This window comes from Salminus brasiliensis, chromosome 19 (genome assembly GCF_030463535.1).
Source record: "Salminus brasiliensis chromosome 19, fSalBra1.hap2, whole genome shotgun sequence".
Taxonomy (NCBI): domain Eukaryota; kingdom Metazoa; phylum Chordata; class Actinopteri; order Characiformes; family Bryconidae; genus Salminus; species Salminus brasiliensis.
In genome coordinates, this window is record NC_132896.1 from 25,136,306 (window position 1) to 25,164,296 (window position 27,991).

General features: G+C 40.0%; 1 protein-coding gene across 6 annotated transcripts in view; it reads right to left on the bottom strand.

Moving 5' to 3' along the window:
- The window catches only part of frmpd3 (FERM and PDZ domain containing 3), a 155,234-nt gene that overhangs the window by 89,871 nt on the left and 37,372 nt on the right, over window positions 1-27,991 (bottom strand). For 4 of the 6 annotated variants that reach the window (XM_072663367.1, XM_072663369.1, XM_072663368.1 and 1 more), the window contains exon 2: window positions 4,211-4,298. The exons of the other annotated variants lie outside the window; for them this stretch is intronic. The gene's annotated coding sequence lies outside the window, so the exon portion shown is untranslated. The remainder of the gene's footprint in view (window positions 1-4,210; window positions 4,299-27,991) is intronic. 6 annotated transcript variants of the gene reach the window in all.

Here is a 27,991-nt window from a genome sequence, read left to right on the forward strand (position 1 = left end):
TATATGGACAAAGGTGTTGGGACACCTACAATATAATTACAGGAGCTTGTATGACAGCTAAATCTATAGGCATTAATGAGGTTTTGGTCCCCCTCTTCTGGGAAGGCTTTCCACCAGATTTTAGAGTGTCTCTGTAAGAATGTATGCCTATTTATCCAGAAGAGCTTATGTAAAGTCAGGGCTCTGTCTTCCATGGTTCTTCCACACCTAACTCACCCAACCATGCCTTCCCCAAACTGTTTTCACAAAGTTGGAGGCATCCAAAATGTTTGGTTTGGTCTGTTGAATGGTCTATAGGCCATCCCATGAAAACCAACCCCACAGCATTATCCCTCCTCCACCAAACTTCACAGTTGGCACATTGCAGTCAGGCAGATAGTGTTCTCCTGGCATTTGCCAAACCCAGGCTCGTCCATCAGACTGTCAGATAAAGAAGCATGATTAGTTACTCCACAGAAAATATTTCCAGGGTCCAGTGGCGATGTGTTTTACACCACTTCATCCTATGCTTGGCATTGTGCTTGGTGATGTACGGCTTACATGCAGCTGCTTGGTCATGTAAACCCATGCCAGGAAGCTCCTGGTGCACAGTTTTTGTGTTGATGTTAATGCCAGAGGAGGTTTGGAACTCTGCAGTTATTGAGTCAGCAGAGCTTTGGAGAGTTTTATGCACTATGTGCCTCAGCACTGGACGATCCTGCTCTGTAACTTTACGTAGTCTGCTACTTTATGGCGGAGTTGCCATGGTTACTAAAAGCTCCCACTTTTCAGAATACCACTCACAGTTGATCATGGAATACCTGGGAGGTAAGAAATATCACGAACTGACTTGTTGCAATGGTGGAATCCTATTACAGTACCATGCTGAAATTCAGTTGAGCTCTTCAGAATGACCCATTCTTTCACTAATGTGTCTAAAGGCAAATTGCATTGCTAAGTGCTTAATTTTATACACCTAAGGCAATAAGACTGAATGAACCACTTCAATTCAATGATTAAGAGATGTGTCCAAAAACTTTCGTCCATATAGTGTCATACTGTCTTAGGCATGGACTAATAAATTGTATACCGACAAGTGTATACTGACAACTCATAATAATGTTTCTCGCAGGTAGCAGGGCAGTCATGTTCACCTTAGAACTTCTGAACCTCAGAAGCTCTGATGACTTCCCCTGACCTTTAAGATCCATTCTCTCTCTGAGGCCACTGGAGAGTATTCTCAAAGCCTCAAACTCAAACACACACACACAGGCTCCACCATGATCAGTGCTGCTCTACTGTGTTTGGTCTAATCCCTATTTTCTGGGCAAGATTAAATGGCGCAAAAGAAAAGCCCAGATGTAAATAATGGATTCACTATCATGTGTAAGGAAAACACAGTAATTAATCTGGGTGGCGAGTCCCTAGCAATGACAGATTGTCTCATTAGGGACTACGGCGTGTCAGAGTGTGCGTGTTTGCTGCCGATTATATCCTCAGACAGGGTTTGTGAAGACAGCTGTTCAAGTCAAGCCCAAAAGTACCTTGCACTTTGGTGTGAACCTGTGATTGCGTAGGAAGTCAACAGTTGCTAAAAATAAGATGCAATATGGCTGGAATGGCAGACCACGGAAAAATGTCAATTCCAAACATGGTGTTATGTTGTTGCAGGATTTTAAGGTTAAAAAGGCATCAGAAAGCTTTAGGAGCTTTGGATTTAGCAATAAACATTACTTATAGCATCCTTTATTCTCCTCTATTCTCAGCAACTGCACCTACCTCTGCAATTGGCCTTCTTTGGAGATTTCACATTTCAGCTAGAGATCTACAGTAACTGTTTAACCCTTTTCAGGCAGCTTCTACAGATACATTGCAAAGGGTAAGAAGAGTTTGCAAGCACTGCAGTTTAGCATTAGAGTTTACTGTGTTGAATTCTGTGTCCTGCGTTAAACCATAAATGCCTACTTCTACTTCAAACCCCTGAAACCAAAAAGAAAGAGAAAGGTTTCATTGCATATATTACCCTTGTTTATTTATTTGCTATGACAACAAGCGTAAATTAAGATGAATCGAGTGAAATGCTTTTAAGGCTGAGAAAGCTTGAGACGGAATAATGCACATCAATAAACACCCATTCAGTCATTGCGTAAGCAGTCAAATTACTGTGCAAATGCACTTTGAGAAAAAAAAAGGAAAACTCCTCTGCATATATTCCAAACAGCTTCTCAGCCTCTCCCCTCCCCTGCTTACTCTCTCTCTCTCTCTCTCGCTCTATTTTTTTTATCAGAACATCAGAGCCAGGCACAGTCACCGCAAATCTGTCAGCACATCAGACTTTGGCTGCCTCGGGGGAACCGAAGCTGAATGTCAAAGCTTAGCGCACCTCTGTGCTGGGACGTGCATGGAGCCAGCCTGAAAAAGGCGCATAAAGAGTTCTGGAGATGGTCCCTCCTCTGGAGGCCCAAGATGAGAGTGTTTCCTGCGGCTGATGAGGTCTGCTGCAGTGAAAGCTGTGAATGTGGTCTTGTGCAGACCCTGATATCCTATTATAATGGGTCACGTTTGTGCAAGTGCATGACCAACAGGGACTGCAGGGAGAATCCCAGCTGAATGTATAAGAATCCCAGAGGGAATACGCTATACTGGTTTTGATCACTTAAATGCTCTTCCCGGGTGGTTGAAGTTCGCCTTTGACTGGCGGCTTTCGTGGAGTGCTGCCTGAACACCTCTGAACATTTTGGCACGAAGCGAGACCTGCGGGAAATTGTTCATAGAACATCACTGGAAAGGTGTGGGCGTCCTGGTGAACAAAATCCCTCTTCATGTTCTGCGAGAGAATCAATCCTTTGCTCTTACCAACAACTGTAAGCATGCAACCACAGTGGGAAGCAGCTGGCTAATGTATCTGGGCATGCACCAGAGTGTTTACATCTGATCCAGGCATGTTTTTTGGATTGGGTGTCAGCTATTTTAATTCCAATCCAGTCAAGGCCACCTACAGACATTGTTTCTCAGCCAGCAACAATAAGGTGGTAAATAAAAGTGTTTAAAGTCTGCTGTGTGAAACTATTTTACAGTGGAACATGAAAACTGGTCCATTTTATTTGTACAAAAACAAAGATTGGACTGGATCGGCATTGGCTGATACTCAACATTAAGATACTCGGATCAGATTGGATCAGGGGGCAATAACCTGATTAACTCTAAATCTTTCAATGATGGGATTTCTTGCAGGAGTGCACTCATCAGTGAAGTATTGACAGACATCTCTGCAAACCTAGGTGGCCTCTGCCATTCAGCTTTAGCATTCTGCCCGTACTCCCTGCTCTAATAAAGCATTCCTGATGCGAGGAACCTGGTGAGCCTTTCACAGTGTTAACTCCTCCGGCGTCCGCTACAGGCACTTGAGGTACACTTTGCTCTGAAAGACATTATGCATGGAAGTCTGAAATCCCTCTAAAGAAGTGCAGCTGGTGGCACTCCTCAGGCTCACGCAAATAAGGAGCTGTTTTTGGAGGGAGGGAAAAGCTTGCCGTGGGATGTAATGGTCCGCCACTGAGCATTTGGAAGGAAATGAATTGGTGTTTGTTTCTACGAGTGACAAATCTGTCCTTTTAAGCTGGCAATCTATGGCTGATTAAAGATGCAAAAAAGGGGCTTGATGCATCGGGGAAGCAGAGATGGCCGACAGCAACAGACACTGATTCCTCGGAGCGTTCCCCTTATTTTTGTCTGTTGGAGCAAAGAGCACATGCTGCTAGATGACCGTGTTCATTTCGACATGCCTATCCACTAATCTTAACAAACAATGTCCCCTAGAGAGCTGATGCTACTTTTCATCTATTCAGACCCCTCTCAGGCTTTTATAGCTGAGGATATGGTGCCATGACCTGAGGATGAAGAGGTCTGGCCCTCAGCAAAGCAACATGAAACAGTTGAGCTTCTGCTTGGAAAAGTACGCTACTATAAATTTCCGAGGCCTGATCCAGTGTGCTCGGCTAGGAGTGACTCATTTTTAATGCACCGTGTGAAGTGAGAAGTGGTGGCAAAAGAGAGCATGTAGAGCAGAAGAATGAAATGCAGTGGCATTCTTACGCTTTTGAGTAATCCGACGTCTGACCAAAGATAAAGTGTGGGGATGCTGAAGCATGCACATGCTGTCTCATTGCTACAGATCAATATATCCTTCAACATGGCTCACAAAGTGAAGGTGATGTATCTTAAGACTTACAGTTTCTCAGGGATCTGGGCAACAGATGGCTTGTAGATATTTCCTGATCTTTTTTCCCACAAAACCTCTGTGCACACAGAGAGGGCCGCTGCGAAAAGACACAAAAGACATTTCCTTTTAGGGCTTGAAATCAAGCTTCCTAATCAAACCTAGACAACCGGGGAATTAATTAGTTGAAGCAAACATGATCTGATGGGCACTCAGTCATTAGGTACTGCAACAAATTTCAGAGAGTTCATAATGAGGTAATGCGTCAGGGGACATCAACAAGTTTGGTATTTATAAATACAGGCTCAGTTTAAGCAGATAGCTGCTAATTTCTGACATGCAAGCAGAAAATTAATTCAATTTGTTCCAGTCGCATAACCAAGCGTCAAGGTCCGCCAATGATCTGGTAATTGTGCGGTGCAAAGGTTGACGAGGTGTCTTTTGCCACAATGATCTATTTGTTGATCAAAATGATCTGAGATGTAATTAGAAACAATACTGTTTAAAATGTTGGTTATAGTTCTTTTCCTTTTTGCCTGCTGAGAGACCACTTCTTTTGGTTCTTACCATGAAAGAGCCTGACAGCATTCAGACCAACAATATCTCATACAATTCATACATATACTACTAAAGTGCACCCCTAGACATTTGTAACATATGAACAAAGACATTTGTACATATATTTTACAATTTACAAGGAGCTCCTGTCCACTGGTGGTGCTGTTTTGCCAAAAACAGTCAAAGAAGAACTGAGAAAATAGCGGCACCACAGCAATCTGCTTTTCTCTGTTAAGGAGCTTCTAAATAGGGATTATTGGATGGAAACTTCTACAGAAACATGTAAGCGCCTCACGTTCCACTATGATTAAGGTTAGGGTAAGGGTTAGGTTATTTTTAGCCTACACTTAGGTTAAAATTAGGCTTAGGTCTTGAAGGTTGTAAAAAATAAAACATATTCTTAAATTGTACTGAAATAGTTATGTGCTTTAATTATATTATTTTGAAAACACTAATTTGTACCAAACCAGTACAAACAAGTAATTAAAATTATATTTAGTTAAATTTAATATATACTAAGAATACTGGTATGTTATCTTCAACACTTTTTTTTAATACAGTTTCCGTATATTGCAGCTCCCGACTGAAAAGCACTTAAAAAGTGTGCTTAAATGTTTCTTGAAATACCACTGCTGTGCAAGTAAGTGCTGTGCTCTTCACAATAAAGTTTTAGTATCCTAAATTATATACTTACTTAAGTACTTCAGTGTACTTAAATACATGCCTATTGTAGTATATGTCATATACATCTAATTTGCAAGTAGTATCATTTCTAATACTATATATCATTATATAATAATAATAATAATAATAATAATACACATATATCATTGTCACAAATGAATTACTTTCTCAGAAATGGCAACTTTACTTAAGAAGGATAAAAACCTCAACACATTTTATAAAAGTATAGATTTGTCATAAAAAAAAACACATTTACTAATTATATATTTTATAAAAAAAACATCATTAGTACCTCATTAATACCCGCACAGACAAATAAAGTATACTTTTTCAAAATACAACAATACAACAATATCTACAGAAATTACACTTCAAAAATCAAAGTGCTTCAGATGTTTCTTTGGAACTGGAACTGGTAAAAGTGTGTGAAGAACCTTCAAATTGGTAAAGAACCTTTACTTAAAGTGAAGATACTTTAGACCTTAACCCCTAAAACACCTATTGCTCATTGGCAGGCCAAAAATGTTATTACATTATTCTTTTGTTACCAAAGAATAGCCCCACCAGTTTGTACATAAATCCCTGTAGTTACTGAATAATACATCTTATTGTGTAATAAACTTTTCTGCGTTAAGGGGTTAAAAGGTTCTTCACACTCACACATCTCTTTTACAAAAACGTCTTTTTAACAGAGGACCCCATGAGCTTTAAAGAGAATATAGATTCTGTCAGTCATTTGTCAGATTCTTGGATGAATTACATGCACAACATGCATGTGTGTAGTCAGCTTGCGTTCACACATGTCAAACTACATTATCCGAAAGTTAGCCACTTGCATGAAGGCTTAGCTCTGCCACATTCCCGCGCAGCCGTGCCATGTCATATATAGCACTGAAAAGCAAACAGGATCTGAAAAGCTTGTTTTCCTTCTTCTAGAACATCCAAATTTATCAGCGCCCTTGGAACTAAAAAGAGCATTCCCATAGATAGGCATGTTTTCTGAGCTCACGCAGGGTAACACAATCCTGAGACCCATTTGTAAAATCATTTTTCTCAAAATCAGCTTTTCTCTGCATTCAGAACCAAACATCTCAGCTTCTAAAGAACACACTTTCATGAAATTTTACATGGTCATTCCTAATCTTAAGGGACATTACAGAAGGGTTTGTATGTAATACATGGATATAGGGTTTATGCTAGGTTTCCTACCTCAAATGACCTAAAAACATTTCCTAATAACAATTTTAGGCTTGATTAATGCTCTAGTGAGATGTGCTAAGTTACAGGCTTTAGGCTTTTGTAGCTCAAAGACTAAAACATACAGATAAATCCCCCATATATACCTTCACTGGAAAAGGAACTGTGGATCGACCAGACTTGTGCTACAGTCAGCAACTACCTGGATGTAAACATGTGAAATCAGCAACTTATGAGACCCTTTTCCATTAACAGGTTTACCTACTGAAGAAGCCATTCAGTGCTTGCATTAGCTGATATCTAGTAGCATGTACTCTTGCTGACACCAATAATGCTAGAGATGGAAAAAATTATTGGCTGTGTATCAGGATCTACCAACTTTCAAAATATGTGATTGAAATATGCGGCCAATGTTGTTCTGATTATTTTAGATGAAAATCTGAGAGCCGATCAGATCATATTTGTGAGATAAGTATTACAGCAGCCCTGTGAGAAGCTCCTGGTCACAGGACGCTACAGTTCCTCGTTCAACCACTAAAGAGTTTGCACACGACTGAAACAGCCCATTAGAGATAGTGTTGAACTCCGCTCCATGTGCGCATAGGTGTAATGGCTCAGCTCTGTCAGTCCTTTTTTTTTTGTTGTTGTTGTTGTAACATATCTGACTTGACCTCACATTATTGTAGATTGTGTTAAACTACCATGCCTCGTGGAGGAAGCAAAGACTTTTAACACCACTAACCCGATAATTCTCTCAGGAATACATCAGTCAACCCAGTAACGTTATAGTGACTAAGTTATCAGAACACAGCAGAGCTAACAAACACCGCTAACCACACAAAACAGCAAACAGTGCAGACTACACTTAACCACCACCAAAAGCACAGCAGCAACAGTCGGGAAGCTAAAGGAATAGCATCCAAAGTGATGGAATTTTAAGCACTGGATAAGCAGCCCTTTTCGGTTCTGTTTCTACACAGGAATTCATGGCTCTCTCAGCTGGTGCTCAGAGTCTGACAGTTTTAAATATGGTTGATTCCAAAAAGTAAAGTACATTTCATCTTGAGAGACGGGGATGCAGGGACATTACTGAAGCCCTGTGCGATGACGCATGTAGCATCCAGCCCTGCCCTTGATCGTTGCCGGTGATCGACTGATCGTACTGACAGACGTCAAAAACACTGATCGGTCCATCTTCATGTAGAACCCAATAACACCCAAAGAAAAAGCACTTGCAACACTCTCATATGACTCTCATACATAACCAGTGTGTGATTCCTTAGAGTGGAGCTGTGTCACGCTTGAAGCTCAGATAACAATCTAATGAAGTCCGACAGCGAGGAAGCCTCCCTTTCACATCAGTCTTTCTAATGTGACAATGCAGGCTTCAGCGGGTTTTTTTCCCTCAGAAAGAGATGACACACTGCATCAATGGTGCGTATATATTAATTATCGCGAAAGGAGAAGCAAAATCCCAGTCTTAGGGGAGCAGAGTGGATGCTTTATTAGCCTCTGTGTTCCCACGGCCAGGCAGATTGCATTGCGGCCAAGGAAACTGATCAGCGTCTGATGAAGATTAGGGCTTGTTGGCGTGACACTCCCCAGGCACCCATTTGTAAAGCAGGAGCTTGGATGTGCACCTTCATGTTGCTGAGAATTAGAAGTGATGTGGTGGGGGAAAATGTGGGGGGTGGGCAGTCACATATACTCTCTGTCAGCTCTTTGGGCTCTAAACCAGTGAGAGGTGAAAGAAAACAATCTCCGGCCACTAATGGAAAAAAAGAGATTCTTTTTAGGTGGCACACACATCCATCCAGGGCACTGTTGTATTGAAGACTGTCGCATGTGGCAGCAAGTTCAAGAGAGGCTGTGTTAAAAAAAAAAAAAACATACTTGTAGAAAAGCCCACTGATGTGTGCATGAACAGTACATCATGTTTTTGTTGTGTGAGCGTGTTAGCCTAACAATTTCTATGGATAGGGCCTCGTCTTGCCCTCAAAGCAGCCTGTTCTTTGTGCCATAGATTCCACAAGATGTTAAAAACATTCTTTTGAGATTCTGCTCCATGTTGACATGATTGCATCACACAATTCCTGCAGACTTTTCAGAAACAATTTCATGCTGTGAATCACCCATTGTACCACATTTCAAAGGTGGATTCAGATCCTGAGACTGGGAAGGTCCTGAGAAACACTGAACTCATTGTCACGTTCATGAAACCAGTTTAAGTCAACTTTTGCTTTGTGACATGGTGCTTTATCTTATGGGAAGAGGATTAGAAGATGGGTTAATTGTGGCCATGCAGGGATGTATGTGGTCAGCGACAATACTCAAATAGGGATTTATGGGAGGATCGATTGGTATTAATGGGCCCAAAGTGTGCCAAAGAAAACATTCCCCACATCATTACACAACCTCCAATAGCCTGGACTGTTGACACAAGGAAGGATTCATGCTATTGCCACCATATTTTGATTCTACTATCTGTGTGCCTCAAAATCAAGATTCATCAGACAAGACTATATTTTTCCAGTCTTGAAGTGTCATGTTTTGGTAAGCCTGTGCCCACTGCAGCCTCAGCTTTTTGTGCCATTTTCCATTGACCTCTGTATATAATGGACCTGTAAGGTTAGCGAACTTCATGAAGTACTCAGTAAGCAGAAGTATTTCTGATAAAGTGGGGGGTGAGTGTATTTTTTTAAAACCATTTTTAAATTATTCAGTGGTTTTGCAAGTTACAGTGGAAATTTTCAAGTATGAACGAATATTCATGTGTCTTCAGTGAAGCCTCCCCTTGAACCACAGCATAAAAAAGGTACTATTGAACTTTGAGTGCCAATCTATCTGCTGGCTTTATGTGATCCAGGGTAAGTTCTCTTTCACTCAAAGGATGTTTTATACTGATTCATAGTGCTATGGCCTGAGATTTCTTTTTTTTAGATTGCATACTCGAAAATGCTTCCAAACGATAAGGCGGGATGGAAAAGATAAGGCCCAGTATTGGGCTATAAATAAAAATGGAAAAATATGAAAAAGATAAGCATTTATCCTTCCCTCTATTTTATCCGCTTGCAGACAGCACACAGCGCTCTTAATAATTCAGCTGTCTGGCTCTGAAGCGCTGGAATGTCTAAAAATTGGACTATACACTTATGGGCAATTTTGGTAACCAACTGGTGATGCACAAGTCCAAAAGAACACAGTTGGTTCAAAAGCCAAATTAGAAAGTGATTATCCAAATACTCTATTGTTGTTGCATTTAGCCTGGAAAACAATGAGTGGCAATCGTACAGCATTAATTAAGCTCTGGTGAGAAATCCCATTTTCCTTGTTATTGTTTAAATAAAATACCATGATCTTCTGTGGGAATGAATAATCTCCTGTTCACTGGAATGTAGAATTCTCAAAACACATGGTCTCAAAACAAGTTGCTGTGCTGCATTTATTAACCCTGTAATCAAGCCAAACCCCTTCATAATGCGGCCACTGTTACTTTGATATTTAAAGGATTAGTCCAGCAAAACAATACATCTATTGGAGTAAGTGATAAATTTCTAATAATTATTTATCATTTACTCCAGACGAAGTCCATCAGCCAAGACATGTTTAATATTTGACGTGTGCTTTTGAAGTGTACAACAGGAAACGCTAAGCAAATGATGCTAAGAAACATCAGGGTTTGAAAGTCACCAATTTAATTATAGTAAATCAATGGGAAAATGTCCTTTATTTGCTTTACTATTTCTCAAATACCAATTTTAGCAAGTTTAAAAGCAAGAACAATTTAGTAAAATGGCATGAATATATATAAAAATGAACGTTTTAAAGCTAAAATTGGAACTACATTATCATCCACTTAACAGTCCACCTTCTGGTTTGAACTGTTCCACACCACAAATTGTGATAAAGTGGTTCTGGTTGCTCCACATAGCTGACCCCCCCCCCCAACCCCCCCATCCCCCACACACACACACACACAAACACACCCTCTACTATGCAAAGATATAGTCTTTGTGGAAAGTCTTACAATATTCTAAACCACATAATGTTTTTCCTGCAGGTTCAGAGCATGTATTTACAGGTAAAAGAGTTGATGACAGTCTAGGTCCAGTGTTTGGTAGCAGTGTCAGCCAAGGATATTCTACACTAGAATTAGAATTAAACTTTAGAGACAACACAAGAGACAAAAGGAGTGAGGATGGTCACTTAAGAGGATGAATTAATAAATGAATCCATCACTGACTGAGATGATCTCCACTGTAGGATTTTTAGACACTGTCTAACTGTAGATTATGGAATGGTCTTCTTCAAGAACAGACCTCATATTGAGATAACTATCAAGATAAGGCTGATTGGTATATACACAGATATACACATGTACTATTTCGAAGTGTTACAATTGCTTATTAGTGTAAATAAATTAAAATATATCAACGATAACAATATTTTAGGCTATATTAGAGCCCAATGAAAATAATATGTAAATGTTATTAATCTTCTTGAGACATAATAGTGAGTAAACAAACAAGTTCCAAACATTATCATTGCTTTCAGATATTCCTAGGGGGTACAGTTTTTGTTATTACATTTTTTGCAGCCTATAAAATTCTAGTTACGCCATGGAGAAGAAATACTGTGTCAAAATCTTTCACAGTAAAACAAACGTAGACGTAACAGGACATATCAGTTAACATATTCAAGTAAAAGTAAATGTTGTACTAGATAATTTAACCCCTGAATTTTCTCGGAACCACCAGTGGTCCTGGATTTTATTGCCCACTGTTATGACTTAGAAACAACTCAGTTAGTTTGTGTTGCTTCACATGTAGTTACTGGTATTCTTTCATTTGTAATAACTACACAGAGCAAGGGGTTTGAAAGCATGTGATGTGAGGATGTGTGATGCAGAGGTGTGTGATCAGCAGTACTAGTTCTTAAACAAAGACAAATTAGCATAGTGACTGGCAGTAACATTTAGGAACACATTGGAAGTACACTTATATATATATATATATATATATATATATATATATATATATATATATATATATATATTATATTATAATTTCCATAACACAATTTCCATGAAGAAATCCTCCAAATTAGTACAGTAACAAGGTACAATTACGGTGCAAATAAAGGTAAGTATTATTTTTTACCATGGTAAAGAACATGATATTATAAGGGCACAATGAACATATGAATAAGAACTTTTCACACTTCAGTTGCCTCTTATTGTTAGTCTGAAGGAAATTCATAATGCATCCATAATCCATCACAATCTGTTCCTAATGTATGCACATGTTCACTTAGAAATGATCACAGTAAAAAATATATATATATTTTTTTTAAGACCTGGTAGGCCAACAAAACTGCTCCATCAGATAAACAGCACTTTCAGCTTTCATCTTTGAGAGACAGGAGAAGATCAAGCTCCACTCTCACTTCAGATCTGGAACAGTCCACAGGTGTTTCTGTCCACTGTGAGAACACAACACTGTGGGTCTGAAAAGATGTGGAGCTGATCAAGAAGCCCTTACAGACCTGAACATCTTTCACTGTGTTTGAGATGCCTTCGATGATGTGATGCACGAAAAGCTCGTAAAACTTTTAAGACTAAAATTTGGGGGTGGGAAAAAATCTCCTTGCTGAATTCTGCAGAGTAAGATTTTCTAAAAAATGAAAGAAGTAGTTAAAGGTAAAGGGTGGATGCCTAAATACCTAAATACTGCAAACTTGGAAGTTGCATTCAGTTGCTGAGGCCTCTATGGAATTACCTGTGAAGTACATGGTCCACTGTTTTACTGTCACTGGAAAATGAAGAACTAAATAAATAAAAGGTGATGTACTTGCTAGTGTACATTATATATAGACTATAATTTTACTGTACACTCTTAAATACTAACATTACAAATGGAGTTATAAAATAACTATCCTTCTTCCAATCAGATGTCCTGTAAACTCCATCTCTGGCTTGTTCAGGTGTTCCTGATGAAGTTTTTAGGCTTTTAACTCTATCATATCTCATATTAGTCTTAGCTTCACTTATCAGAGGGGGTCTGGCCATCTGATAGCAGAAGCCACCCTAACCTGATAACCAGATAGCAGAAGAGTTATTTAAGCAATGCCATAGAAGAACCACTTTTGGGTGAAGAACCTTGATAAAGAAGAGCCTTTTACATCAAGTGAAGGTTCTTAAAACTTCTCAAAGGTTCTTCACTCTCACACATCTCTTCAGAAATGGTTCCTCCAGGATGGAATAGTGGTTCTACTATAACTCTTTGTAGCACCTTAATTAAAGTATAATTTTACCTGCTGTCAATCATAAGCCTCGGCTGTTGCAGTAAAACTGTATTCATGACCATGCCTTTGTTCGCTACAACTCAGTGGGCTTTTTTCTATTGTGGCTTGCATGATGCTGTTGGTACACAGTGCAACCCGTTTTTTTATAGACTGGTGTCCTGCTGATCAACATCACCTATGTGGCTCCACCAGCTACAGGCATTCAGTGAAGCCTGTTTGGAAACAAACGATGTAATTGCACGATGTAAGTGCACGATGTGAGATGAAGACCTTCATGTGTTTTGAAATGGAAGTCAATTCCATATGCCCACATTCGATAAGTGCTCCGTTTGCAAAATAACACCAGAACCGCTCTAGCTCAGGCATGTTGCCTGCATGCAGCATAGAACAGCAGAGCTCAAACATTTTAAATGCTTGACGGTTCTTGAAAAAAGGATAAAGGTGCACGTATTCGTCACTGTACAGTGTGGACTGTACAGCGAAATGTGTCCTCCGCATTTAACCCATCTGGTAGTGAACACACACTCACAAGTGTTAGGGGCAGTGAGTACACACACACAGCGGTGGGCAGCCAACTCCAGCGCCCGGGGAGCAGAGAGGGTAAAGGGCCTTGCTCAAGGGCCCAACAGTGGCAGCTTGCCGAGCCCGGGAATCGAACCCACAACCCTGTTATCGATATCCCGGCGCTCTAACCGCTGAGCCACCACTGCCACCACTGCATTGAAGCTGCAATCAGTACAGCTATTCTTAGAGGCAGGCCATAATTACGGTGTGTTACCTGTACCCAGCTCGAACGAAGTCTAAGAACACATTGATCAGCTCCCATTACTCTCACCACCTACAGTATTGACATGACTTACTAGCATACCCAGCCCTGATCTGGCCAATCCTGTTGTCGATCAATGTCTGGTCACACTTTGGTAAACGGAATGCTGCAGCTTGGCATTTCATGCCTTGTCTCCATAACAGTCTTTGAGGCTCATCCTAGTTTGGGAGACAGCTTCCTCTCTTTTTCTGACAGTCGCTACGGCCTGGGTTAAAGCCGAATATTCTGCGGTCAGGCCATGCACTTATTCTTTCAAAGTGCATCTTCTTAGCCAAGACACATATTGATCTTGGGAGTTGTGATAGAAATGATGGAAGCAGAGAGGCGGTGAGGGGTGCTTGAAAAGGGCAGACATTTTCTGCTCTCTGGACACATACTTTCACAGAGGCATTGATTTGCAGATGCATGCAGATAAAGCCACAGCCCAAAGCCGTGGCATGTCTGTGAGAGGCATGCTGCAGAACCCCAGTGGAAAAATGGAGGGGGTGTCGATTTTAGCCCTGCAGCTCAAGTATTATTATACCAGTAACCCAGGAACATGTCAATGCACGGACAGTGTTCAGTAAACCCCATAAAGTCCACTGCTTGTAGGCACTGCAAACAAGAAACATTCACCAAAGGAGCTTTTTTTTTACCACTTTTTGACTCAAACATGGGCCTAGCAGCTGAAGGTTGAAGCGAACTCTTGCTGAATCTGTAAAATTGATTTTGGGATTTGGGCTCGCTGGCAAAGTCCCGTCAGGGTGCTAAATACGATATCTTTATCTCTGAGTGGAATGATGCCTCTACCTCTGCATTTACACATGTTTAATCTGCAGATACCTCTCACACACACACACACACACACACACACATATATATATATATATATACAGCCATAAGCAATAAGCTGGATTAATATATGTATGTGGCATTTATAAACAGACATTTTGGCCCTTCTTTACAGTTCCACAGTACCACAAGTTCACTATTCCAGAGTATATGCTTTCCCTTCATCAAAACAAGGGTTTGCACTGTGCTTATGAATATCAAATAACCAAATGTCCAGATTTAATTGAATTACCTTTTTTTATCATTATATTGATAATGTACAACCAAATTGTTGGAAAATTTGCATATCAAAGCTTGGCAGGGTCAGTCATTGCTCAAGGGTCTGACAGTGTTAGCCTAGAGGAGACATGTATAGATCCCACAACTTTGTCATTAATAACCAAGTACTCTAACCACCAATAAACAGTGTCTCATAAATCATAAATATTTGCTTGTGATGGCAATGGCATTGATATGGGTGATACTTCTTTACTAACTAGGATGCATCAATACGCTTTAGTCCATCACACTCCAAATGTTATGTGGTCACTTCAGATAAGATCACCAAGATCACCCAAGATGCATGTTAATGGAAGGTGTGAACAGCATGCCATGAATGGCCTCTGGCATCACCAGGGATTGGATGGATGGCTGTGGCATTACCGGGAATTGAATTTGCGACCTCCTGGTGATAAGGACAACAATCTTCTATTGGAAGTGGTTGTTTTCATCCACTTTCCTTTGCCCTGCCCCCTTCACTTCCTTACACAAGTGGATTTTCTTATATTTTAGAAATATCTAATGTGGTTATTTTTAGATGCACACAAAAAAGAAATGTGCACAGCAGTTAAGCACATCAGCCCAATGCATAGCCTGATCATCCTTAAGCAATGCCATCTGCAGGAGGTTGAAGTTGCTACCATCCTAAACACGGTGACGGTGAATTTTTTTAGACAGTACTGTACATTCGTGTAGCATGTTTTTGGACTATGTCTGTTGGTCCATTTGTTTTGGTGTTAAAAAGCTGGTGTTAAATATATTTTGCATATCATCACTGCCAAAAACCTTGTATTTCCATTTTTTTTCCATTTTTCATGTTTTGACATAATGTGAATGTGCCAGCTGTTAAGATTATTCCATTAAAAGTTATGAAGGTTTTTTTCATTCTCCTGTAAAATTGCCACAAGGTTTGTACATGACAGCGACAACATCCTATTCAGATGTGGTGTGACTGTGATACAATAATGGAACACAAACACTGGAGTTAAGTGAATAGAGCTGGAGGTCTTTGCTGCTTTTAAAATTGGAGCCTGGCGTCTAACGCTAACTTTCTCTTTAATGAACCTATTTGGAAAGCACTTGAAAGTTCTAGGGAATTCTCTCAGGACAGAGAGATGATGAGATCTTGGCTGTATCTTGAGAGTGAGAGAGCGAGAGATGAGGCACCATAGTGAAAACGCATGGCAAAAAATACAAACCCACTCAAAGAGTGGCATGGGAATCCTTCAGTGAGAGCGGATTTAAAAGGCTCTCCCCTCCGATGCTTAAGCCCTTCGATGCGTTGTGCCAAGTAACAAGAAGTAACCAATATGCTCTCACTTAAATTAGATTATGCTTCGATTTTGCAAACACATTCTTTTCACATTCATGTGCAGCATAAACTGAGGCCACATGCTGCTAACACATAGTCTAAGGCAGAAGAGCAAGTTTCCATCAGAGAATTTGGTAGATCTTTGTGAAAACCTGTGTAGACAAGAAATGACAACAGCAAATCTAGGAGAGAGCGGTGCAAAGCATTGTGCTTCCTAGTGCTGAAGCTTAATTAGATTGTCCCTTTGTGGAGAGGCTGATTTTACGGAGATAGCGAGAGGTATTTGGAGGGTTTTAATTGGTGTGTTCTCACGGTGCTCCGCTAATGTGCAAAAAGCTAAAACATTTGATCTGTTAAATGGCACACGGACATGGTACACGGCTCCTCCAGCTCTCTCCCCTGCCATTAAAAAAGTCAAAGTGATGTGATCTAATTCCTTTCCTAAGGGTTTAAAAAATACCTAGAGCCTGCAGGGTTACTTCACAGCCCAGCAGTTAATTAACAATTTTAGGTTATCTGCTATCGGCACGGCTCATCTGGCTCTGGGAGGTGTAAATCAGATCGGGATTGTGTGAAATTTTGCCACCTCAAATTATAGGCTGTGGAGATGCCCAGGGGATGCCGTCCCCCTGCAAAATAATTAACTCAATAAGTGACATCCTGCAAAGCTACGAGCTCCATGTGCTTGCAAACCACTGCGCTTGACTGGTCTCAGCAGAAATTCATAAGATCAGCCCTGAGATAAAGCAGGCATTTGATTCATGTGAATCATTCATTTCTTATCTTTAGTTCATATTCATTTTGTGTCATTCATTTCTTATCACCTGCTTGTGTTGATTTACGAATGAAAAAAAGGATCCTTTATAAGCAGTTCCAGTCAGTGCTGGTAATGATGTCTTGCATGATCATCTATACTTTTAAAGAGCTAGAAATGAATGTAATGAAAGATACAGAACAGATATGAACACATATATGTGTGTTTCTTGCATTTAAGACCCATCACACAACACCACAAGATTTACCTGTCAAGATAAACCACACTTGGTTAAAAGCTTGCTCAGGTTCATCTGCCACTTGTTAGACCCTTTCAGACCTCACAGTGGCCTCCAGAATCTTAAAGATAATCCTATCTATGATAGCATGTAATTCTATATGGACTAAGCAGCTAATTAGTTATAGGCGCTGCTATATTAATCTCCAAATAATCCAACAGTCCTACATTAACTATGTTGCTAATCAGACCTATCCATGGATTCACTGTACAATGTACAGTGACAAATACATGGACCTTTACCTAGAAATAAAATGCTTTATCTGAACTGATCTGCGAACTAGACCTAATGGCAGCTTTATTAATCTTTATTAAACACTGTACCAATATAAACTGCCCTTCTAACCAGGTCTCATATCTAAAATGACCCCTGTAGTTCTATATGAACAGAGCAGCTGACTAGACCAAACCACAATGTGTATAATAATAATTCTCCAAAATAATCCCATAACCCAAAGGTTCAATACAGACTGATCAGCTAACCAGACCAAACCACAGTTGTATTAATCCCCGAAATAATCCTATATTCCCATGGTTTTAGAAGAACTGATCAGATAATGAGTACTAACCACAGCCTTATTAATTTCCAGAACAATCCTATAGCTCTATATGGATTCATCCGCTAACTAGACCTAACCACACCTTTATTCATCTCCTAAATAGTCCACTGTATCTATATGAGCTGAACTGCTAAATAGACCAATCACAGCCTTATTAATCTCTAAAATAATCCCATGGTTTCTATGAGCAGATAATGAGCAAATAACCAACCCTAACTACACCTCCATCTCTAAAACAAAGAGATCAGCTACTGATCTCCACGTGCACAATTAAAATATTCATATATATCTACATAAACTGAGCTGTTAACTAGACCAAACCACCTATTCATCTCCAAATTAATAAATCTGGAACAAAATCTGAAATGTACAATTTTGTGTAATGCGCTACGCTTCACACAGTGTTGGGCCTTTGTACATTCACCTTTCACAAAATGAAATAACATCATAAAATCTGTAGGATCTGCACAAAACGTCTGTGTGAATTTCCACTAATATATGACAGCAGTCACACAGAGATGCACTCTATGTCCATAAGCATCCAGGCACCTCTTCTAATTAGTGAATTCTGCAGCTTTAAGGTGCACTCATTGCTGACACAGCTGATTCCTTGTGCACATATAGCTTGAATAATCTTCCTAGAAAAACACTGCCAATAGCAGTAGAGTGGTGGGGCAACACTGAATACATTTAAGATGAGTTGCACTGGTGTTTATGATCTAGAAGTAATAACATAACATACATTATATGTCCACATGTATGTGGACACCCCTTTCTAATGAATGCATTCAGCAACTTTATTTAGTACCTATTGCTGACACAGATGTCCTAATGCACACATATGGCTTGCTTAGTACCCGCAAAGAAGTATTGTTAATAGAATAGAAGACTCTCTGCAGCAGATTACCTACTGGCACCATTCCCAATGCCAGGCATGGGCTAGAGGGGTATAACGCCCCTCCAGCATTGATCTGTGTAGCATTGGAACTGTGTTTGCCGAATGCTCTCTTCAATACTTCTGGGATGAGTTAGGTAGTTAAGGATGAGGGGTGTGGGGGGGGAGGGTGTTCATCCAACATCCTGACCTCACTAACGCCCTTGTCTCTGTATGCAATTAAATCCTGGAGCAATGTTCCAAAATCTAATAGAAAGCCGTCCATTTGCAGTAAAGATAGCCCCAACAAAAGCATGAGAAATTCCTTTTTCATACCCCTGATTATGAAAGAAACCATGAATGAGCAGGTGTCCCAATACATTTGTCCATATAGTGTATGTACATAATTTATTTTGTTGCTGAATGTCATCAGATATTCACAACAATGTTTCAACATCTAGTGTAAAGCTTTCCCAGAATAGTAGAATCTGTCACTGCACCTAAATTGGGACAGTTTCCTATAATTAGCACTCTTCAAATTTCAGAGTAAACACTGGCTCAGCACGTACACGAAGGGACCACCACATCTTTGAAATCTGCTGTTCATCATAGGGCTCAAGATGTTTTAGGGAAGAACTGCCTAGTGAGCTGACAAATGCCTATGACTGGTCTTTAGTGTTCAAGATTGACAGGAGTGAGGTGCTAAGCCATGTCTCGCATCCTGAGAGTGGCTAGGTCAAGCTGCAAAGGTATCATAATCATCATGGTCTCAGGTCCCTGCAATGTGAGGCAACCCTTTCAGCAAAGTTACACCAGACTGGAGCCCTCATAATAAGTCCAGTTCTGAATGAAGTTACTGTATGAATGGGAATTGACCACAGAAGATAATTTTCAGTCTTGGCCTCAGGATAATCTGTGTCTGGAAAGCCAGCCTACCACATGTCATTTCTAATCTAATTATACACTGACATATTTGCAAGCATTTTTCTCAGTAAGCCTTTCTTTTTTCTGTGTGGGCACCAGTTATTTTATTAAAGTGCTCGCTACATTTGCTATACATTAAATCACTCCACTAAACGTTTCATGTTTATACACCAATAACATCCTGGAAGATCTACTCTTCTGCAGACCTCACCTGATCCATCTAATGACTGCATTCAGAAGTGATCGATTACCATAACAAGGTGTGTCAGATTTGGGTTTGAAACTTGTAGAAGAATGTTGATCTTCAGAAGGTCCAGAGTGGGTGACAGCTGATGTAAGGTGTGTATCAAACGTTCCGGTTCATTATCCATGTTTTTTAAAAATAAAAAACGTACAGTTGAAGAGTGCACTGTGATCCTCACACCATGCTTTTTTAAAAGCAAATCCCAGTTTTCAGAGCTGTTCCTAAAGCTTGCAGACAATATATCCAGCAGGCTGCTGGAAACAGAGGTTGCACAACCCTTTGTGATATTATTAGCCTCCCCCTCATTCGAATTGTGATATGGGCTCAAATTCTGAGGGTATTGAAAACACAAGAGATTTCTGAAGTGCAATAGTAAACCTACATAGTGAAGGTGTGAACCCCTCTAAATGCAGTTCAAGCTTGGGCAATTTACTGAGGTCAGAATCAGAATCAGAATCAGAAAGAATTTTACTTGGTGAGAGCAAGACAAGTATGACATTTAACAGGCACACATACGATTAACAAGTATTACACTAAGAAAGAAAAGTACACTAAACAATAAAAAGAATAAAGAAAAATATGTTTAAAAAATAACAGGGAGCTACGAGAGATGTAAAAATCTATACTGTACAGGTATGAATGCTAGGTATCCATTTGAAGCCATATAGACACAAACTATTATAAACTGAAAGTTACAGATGACATAAACATCTACAGAAAATTAACATCTGTAAAGCTGTGCAAATAATCATAGTGCAAATAAGCAACATGCTATGTAGCAGTACTGTCCAGTTTGGTTCAGAGAAATTTAGAAGCTCAGTTCAGTTATAGATTAGGGTGTAAAGTGTCCACTGCGGTTAAGGAGCGCTATAGCTCTGGGGAAAAAGCTGTTAGCATGTCGTGTTGTGCTGGTTTTTATGGTCCTGAGTCTTCTACCAGAGGGGAGTGTATGGAAGAGGTGATGCTCAGGATGAGAGGGGTCATCCGTAATAAGCCAGTGCGCTTCCTCACCCTACATTCAATGATCCTGATCCTCTCTGCTGTGCTGTTGATGCACTGGGGTTTGGCTTGTTCTTGGGAGGTGGAGGAACCAAACCAGATGGTTATGGATGATGTGAGGATGGACTCGCTGATGGCTGTGTAGAACTGGATCTTCAGGGTCTGCGGCAGGTTGAATTTCTCAAGCTGTCTAAAGAAGAACATTCTTTGCTGTGCTTACTTAGAGATGGAGACTATGTTCCTCTGTGTTTAGGTCTCTGGATATGGTGGTGCCCAGGAACTTAAGTGACTGGGGTAGGGAGGGTGGGTTGCGTTACGACCCACATTTTAGACCTTAGAGGGTTAGGTGTCTTGCTCAAGGGCACCTCCACTGTGACTGTTCAGTCTCCCAACCCAATACTTTCTGCCAGCCCACAGGATCGAATCAGCAGTCTTTTAGTCCCAAACCTGCCTCTTTAACCTTTAGACCAAGGCAAGGTAGGGAGGGTGGATTGCGTTGGAAATCTATCTCTAGAGTCTTCTCTGTGTTTAGCGGCAGGTAGTTGTTGCTGCACCAGGAGACTAATTGCTTCACTTCTTTTCTGTAGGCAGATTTGGCCCCATTGGCTATGAGGCCCACCAGAGTTGAGTCACCTGCAAATGTCAGGATCTTTATGGCTGATTCCTTGGAGACACAGTCCTTGGTGTAGAGGCTGAAGAGAAGAGGTGAGAGAACACAACCTTGTGGTACTCCAGTACTAAACATCCGTGGGTCTGAAATGTGTTTCCCCAGCTGCACCTGCTGTCTCCTTTTTGTCAGGAAATCTACAATCCACTGACAAAGTCCGGCACTGACAGCTGGGACAGTCTGGCTTGAACAGAATGCTTTGCTATTCATTATCAATGGATCATTGCTCAGCAGAAATCACTTTCAATGCTTTGAGTTGAAAACAGCAACCAAATCAGTTCCCCTGAAGTGTGTCAATAAAATGCCTATTTATTAATTCTAAGATGGATTTCAGTCGTCTGTGGACTAAATTGTTCTTTGTCAAAGCTGTATGTATTATTAATGCGCCCATTTATGGCTGATAATACTTTTATGGATGCTACATTAATGATTGATGATGATAACTGGGATGCCTTTGAAGTCTGAATGCCACTATGGCATCAGAACATAACAGCAACCCTTATTATAAATATTTCTAAAGGTAAGTTCTTTAACGAACTACAAAAACAAACAAATGTTGCCATGGAAAGCTTCAGTTTTCACTCTGGTTTTGCAACTTTAAGAGGGCGTGGGTTTTGTGACGGCAGCTAGGTTACTTTGTGTGCACTTTGCCGCTGTGCTCCTGAGTGTGTCCCAGTGAAAGCATAGAGGAGGACAAGTTAAATGCACTCAAGCAAATCGCAATACTTCACTGAAGGTCAAAGCTTTCATTTTCGTTTGGTTTTGTGATGGAGATGCGCTAGAAGAGCATTGTTGGGCCTGATTGATGCATCTCTATGAACAGCACAGACAATGCTGTTAGAAGTGCCAGGGTTTGAACTAGGCTTTGTGACAACTTTATAAGCAAGGCTGACCAGCGGTGCACATTTTTTTAGTGACACTTGCATTTTTTCTCTGCTTTAAATCTTCCTGTAGCCTCAAGGGAGACCCATTTCATGGGAAAACAAACATTATTTCAAATTAAAAGAAATTGATGAAGTACGTAAACATTGTTGATCTATTATAAACCTCTTATATGCATACAAAATAATTTAGCTCAAACTGGTGGGGCTATTCTCTGGTAATAGAACACTTTCGGGCCATTTTTGGGGGGCTTTTTAAGGCGTTAACCCATCTATTGCAGTGAACACCCACCCACGCATGGAGTGGTAGGTAGCCGCCTCAGCACCCAGGGAGCAATTAGGGGGTTAGGTGTCTTGCTCAAGGACACCTCTGCTGTGACTGTCAGTCCACAGGATCAAACTGGCAACCTTCCAGGCCCAAACCTGCTTCTTTAACCTTTAGGCCATGCCAAGTTTCAAAACATATCTTTCACTCTCCAATCCATATAACGCAGTAAATAAAACCTAAGTTGCAAAAACATCCCATTTTGAATTCTTTGTGTATGTGATGTCATGAAAATCAACATATTTAAACACACCTCAGATTCCTACGACAGCCAAACTTTGCTCATTGGTACTGAAAGTTAAAAGGAGTGTTGCCATCTTGCTATTTGAATGAGGCACAATTGAGGGCAGGCATTCAGAACAGAGGTCATTTAAACCCACACAAATGTGATAAGTGGACCTTGAGTCATGCACTGTCACCAAAATATGCACTTACTGGCTGTAATCTTGACATCACAGTATTTACTGGTAACGTCTCTTATTTACATGTAAGCCTTTCTGGCAGTGGCAGAGGTATATTCACAGTTATTCCACCATATGTTTTCCACCCTTTATTTCACCATCAAGTAATGCAGGGTTGAGTTGAAGTGAGCTATTTCTTATTTCTTTTTCTCTACAGCACTGCAGATTTGTGTTTAACCACTGGTTTCCAAAATAATGACTAATTTACTCTTTTATATAGATTTTTATTACACCTTAAGGATTATTAATCAGTACTTACATGCAAAGCATGAGCAATGAGTTGTTCCTCATTTATAGTTGTAGTGATTGTTTGTGGGCATATTTAACATCAACAACAATCTAAATGAACTAATTTTCTTTCCAAACACATGCACAGCCATTTTATGAAATATTTTTGATCTGAGTGATTTTATCATGTATCTAATGTGAACCATTTCAGTACATAGGTGCGGTGTTCTGTGTTTTTTGTTACTGTGCCTGTTTAAATAGAATTAAAGATGGTGTTTTATCTATACTGGCTATTGTAACATCTGAAGCATCCCTCTAAGCATCCCTGTTAGCATCTCCACAGCCTACTAGAACAACCTGTACTAACATAGAGCATGAGATACTTCCAAGCTTTTATACATTCTCTGCTGCTCTTTGTGTTTTACTCAGTGGAAAATACCAGGCTGAAGAAAGCTTTCCATTACAGCAGGTAAGGCAACTTTAATATACCTGCTGCACCATTAAAGGTGTAACTGGAAATTGGAATTAGATACTTCAGGCTCATGTCAGAAACTGACTTCTGCTAGAAATGTGCTGGGACACATATAGTAAAGGCTATAAGAACCATGCTTATATGGTAGGTTATCTGTGGAAATGTACACTTTTCTGAACATTCTGTCTGAAATGCAGCACATCCAGGCTTCTGTTAGGACTGTGTATTGCATTGGTGTGTTCATTTGGCAGCAAAAAGCGAGCTTTGGTGGGAAACGCATATTAATTATATAAATCTTTGTTGCTTGTTACCATAAAACCATCAGCAAGTTAAGAAATGTGGCTGAAAAATGTGTAATTGGTGCATCACTAGTGTTTGTGTAGTTTCTGTTTAATGGGGCAGTGGTAGCTTAGGGGTAAGAGTGCTGGATTAGTGAATACAGGGTTGTAGGTTTGATGATTGGGTTTGCTAAGATGCCACTTTTGTGCCCTTGAGTAAGGTACTTTACCCTCTCGACTCCAAGGGTGCTGTAGCACAGCTGACCCAGCCACATAGTGATGCTAATGCCACAATGCTGGGTGACCCTGGCACACTGCTTATGCTGTGTGAAGTAGACATGCTATCACTACGAACTTTGACACACACATTAATGCCACAGTATGTATTTGCTCCTCGTCCATTTACGATTATATTACAATCAAGAAGACAAAACTTACCTAAGATTAGATCTCATTTTAGCAGCACACACACTTGTTAGCTTTGTGGGACAATGTAGTCCTCAGGCCATCAGTAAGAGAAAATGTATTTTCAAGGCAAACAAGAGGCAGATCCTTGCACATCTGCTTTTTAACAAGATCTGTCAGTCAGTCAGTTAGTCACTTAGCCAGTCAGTAAGCGGAATTGCCTGTTCTAGGCCGGACCGCTTTGCAAAAACACAACTCACCTCAAAAGTGATTCAAAGGACATTTAAAAGATTATGTCCAAAACCCCTGTTGCTGAATTAAATAAGCGAATGGTGATGTTCTCAGTTTATAATAACTGTTTTTGTGTGTTGTATATTACATACACATTGTATACTTTTGTTTCTTAATACAGTAACACAGGGCTGCTTCTAAACATCTGGGGCCTAAAATGACATCCAACCTGCAGGTGACACAGAAAACCATGATATTTCCTGAATAATAAAAGAAAAAAAAATTGCCTCCAAGTTGGATGTTTAGAAGCAGCCCTGCATATAGAAACATGGCAATGATATCCCTGGCTTTGTCTAACTATATGTATAGTTTTATCCAGGTAGCTCATGTCCATTTTATTCAAACTGACATTTTATCGCAGATTACTGCGACTAGCTGGACCATTTTCCCTATTTTGACAGAAGCAGCAAAGTATTTCAGCAAGCATGCCAGTCAAACACTCGTCTCATTTCCTCCATAGGAAAGTGAGCAATGCCAAGAGCTCACACACTCATTTGTGTATGGAAAACCAGGGAGCCATTTTGTCCATGCATGCTAGTCCTCAAAAAGCTCTCCCAAGGATGCCAATGGGAGACAGGCCTCAGGCTTTGCTGTTGCTTTTAGCATTCTGCTTAAAAATGTATTCCAGCAGCTGTGCACTTATTACTGTCTAACTACAGAGCAGCATGAAATTCTGATGACACAGAAATCTCATATGCAACCATACCAATCCCTGCGATCAGAGTCCCAGCACTTCATTCAGATTTAGTCCAATACAAATGCATGAGCTTGAATTACATGCAGTTGACGAATCAGCAAATATGAAACTGGTAAACATTATTTTCCTTCCCTCTCAGCAATTTTAACATCGACCACATCTGTGGACGTTTAGACAGAACTCAATATAGCCCCAACAGCATGGTGCTGAGTACTACTCCTACATAAAAAGAATATTAAATTATGGCCATATATGCACATATGATACAGAATCAGGCATATGCAGTCAGGTCATAAGTATGTGGACAGTGACAATATCCGACATAAAACTAGTGATAAGATCCGATTTTAGGACAGTCACTTTAAAGGACAATGAACCAACAGTTAAAGGTGCTGTATATGATTTCAATCCAATACAATTTTATAGCGAACCATGAGGAAACATTTGCTGAATTTTATAAATAAAATATAATTATAAATATAAATATATATTTTATTTATAAAATTCAGCAAATGTTTCCTCGCAGTTTGCTAGCTCTCCAGTATGTTTGCATGCTGGGAAGAAGTCCAGTGTTCACACGCTGCCCCGGCTCCAGCCACACAATGCTATTTCAGCCAATCAGCAAGAGGGGGCGGTCGGGCTTGTGTACAGGACGGAGGAAAAGAAGGGAAGAGGGAGACTGTGTATCTGGTACTTTCTAGCTACATGTTGATCTAAAATCATTGTCAATAAGGGATGGCCAAGATCCAGCCAAAAAGGCAAAGATCTGACAAACAAAAGCTGAACAAAGTTTTTCGATTAGGCGAGGGTAAAGACACGTGGAGGCATTTGGGCGGTGGAGAGACCTCTGAATGCTGAAAGGCATTGAAAGAGACAAGGATGTTGCTTTTCTCCTTCAATTGTAGCAGCAATTGTAGCAACTGTTTGCTAATACTAGCCTAGCTTAAGCTAATTACTTGCCATGGCGTTGCTCTCTCTCTTACTGTATAAACCTATACACCCTACACTTTTCCTTGTTTTTAAACTAGCACTGAATGGAGCATCCAGAACCGAACACTAATGCTAATACACAAATGCTATAGAAATCTAAATCACAGCACATTCATCCACTATAAAACAGTTATTTCACAACAGTGGTGGACAAACAACAACAGATATCAGCCCACACACACACAATGTAGCTTCACTGCAGTGTTGTAATGGAGCTGGGAGCTGACTGGTCAGGGAGGAGAGTCAGACTGGATTATAAGATATTAAACACAGTGATTTTAAGAAAAGTCTTTACTAATCTAAATACATCAGTCCTGAATGTCTCATAAAAGAAACTGATATAATTACTACTACTACTATTACTACTGATTTTACTTCAGTAGTAATCAGCAGCTCATCTACTATGTAGCTGTATTGTTTATACCAACACAAAGATTGTATTACATCGGTATCGGCTAATACCCAGCATTAAGAGACTTGGATTTGAACAGGGGGCAAAAAAAAAGAGGTAACAGCTGGTGTGTACACTTGATGATAGGTGAGGATGGTGGTGGTGGTGGGTAAAATAACCAAAATCACTGGTTAATACTGATTATGACTGGTTGACATAGATGCGCTCTCCCCCTTGGTCATAAATGTCAGCCAAATGTGAGGAAGAATGAGCGATCCTCGCCTCACAACTTACAGGATTTAAAGGATCTGCTGCAAATGCCTTGGTGTGTGTGTAAACATGCAGTGCAGTCATGTCAGCTGTCTGCTTTACTATGTTTCCAGTGCTCATTCAGGACTACATTCAGGAATAAAGTATTTATTTCCAAGTAATCACAAGTGTACCAATCTCAAAACACCATTCCCTCCAACGTTTATTTCAGATTTATGGGAAACAGTGAATGACTGTTACTACCAAAAGGAATTTCTAGTGCATCCTCTTGTTTTAGTGTAGATTATATGAGACTATAAATATGAAATGCATTACTGTCTAACTTTCTCCACTGCTGTGAAGCCATTCTGTAGCAGACCATTCTCTGCTAAGAAAGTCTTTTTAGTCTTTCACCACTAAAGAAAATCGAGTACTAAATGTCCTCTAAAATGGCTAACAAGTAATAATAATAATAATAATAATAATAATGAATAAATTAATTCAGGTCAAAACATAACGCTTTGACATTTTTGGTGTGGGACACCAAAACAACATTTGTCTTAATCTGTAATTTCTCAAAGGACAGAGCAACACTTTTAGGAGGTCATTCCATCCCTTCTTTTAATAAGTGTCTTCTTCGAGAGATTATAATAGGAATCTGAATGAGTGATGACCTCGAAATACTATACTACAGAGTGCCGTAACACAGTTCCTACACTGATTTTATGTAGATATGTAGGTAAATTATAATTTATTAACATTAACTGTCAAAGCCTGATTTACTTATATTGCAAGAGACTGGCTATAAGCTGTTAACCAATGACTTCTTTGGCCTAC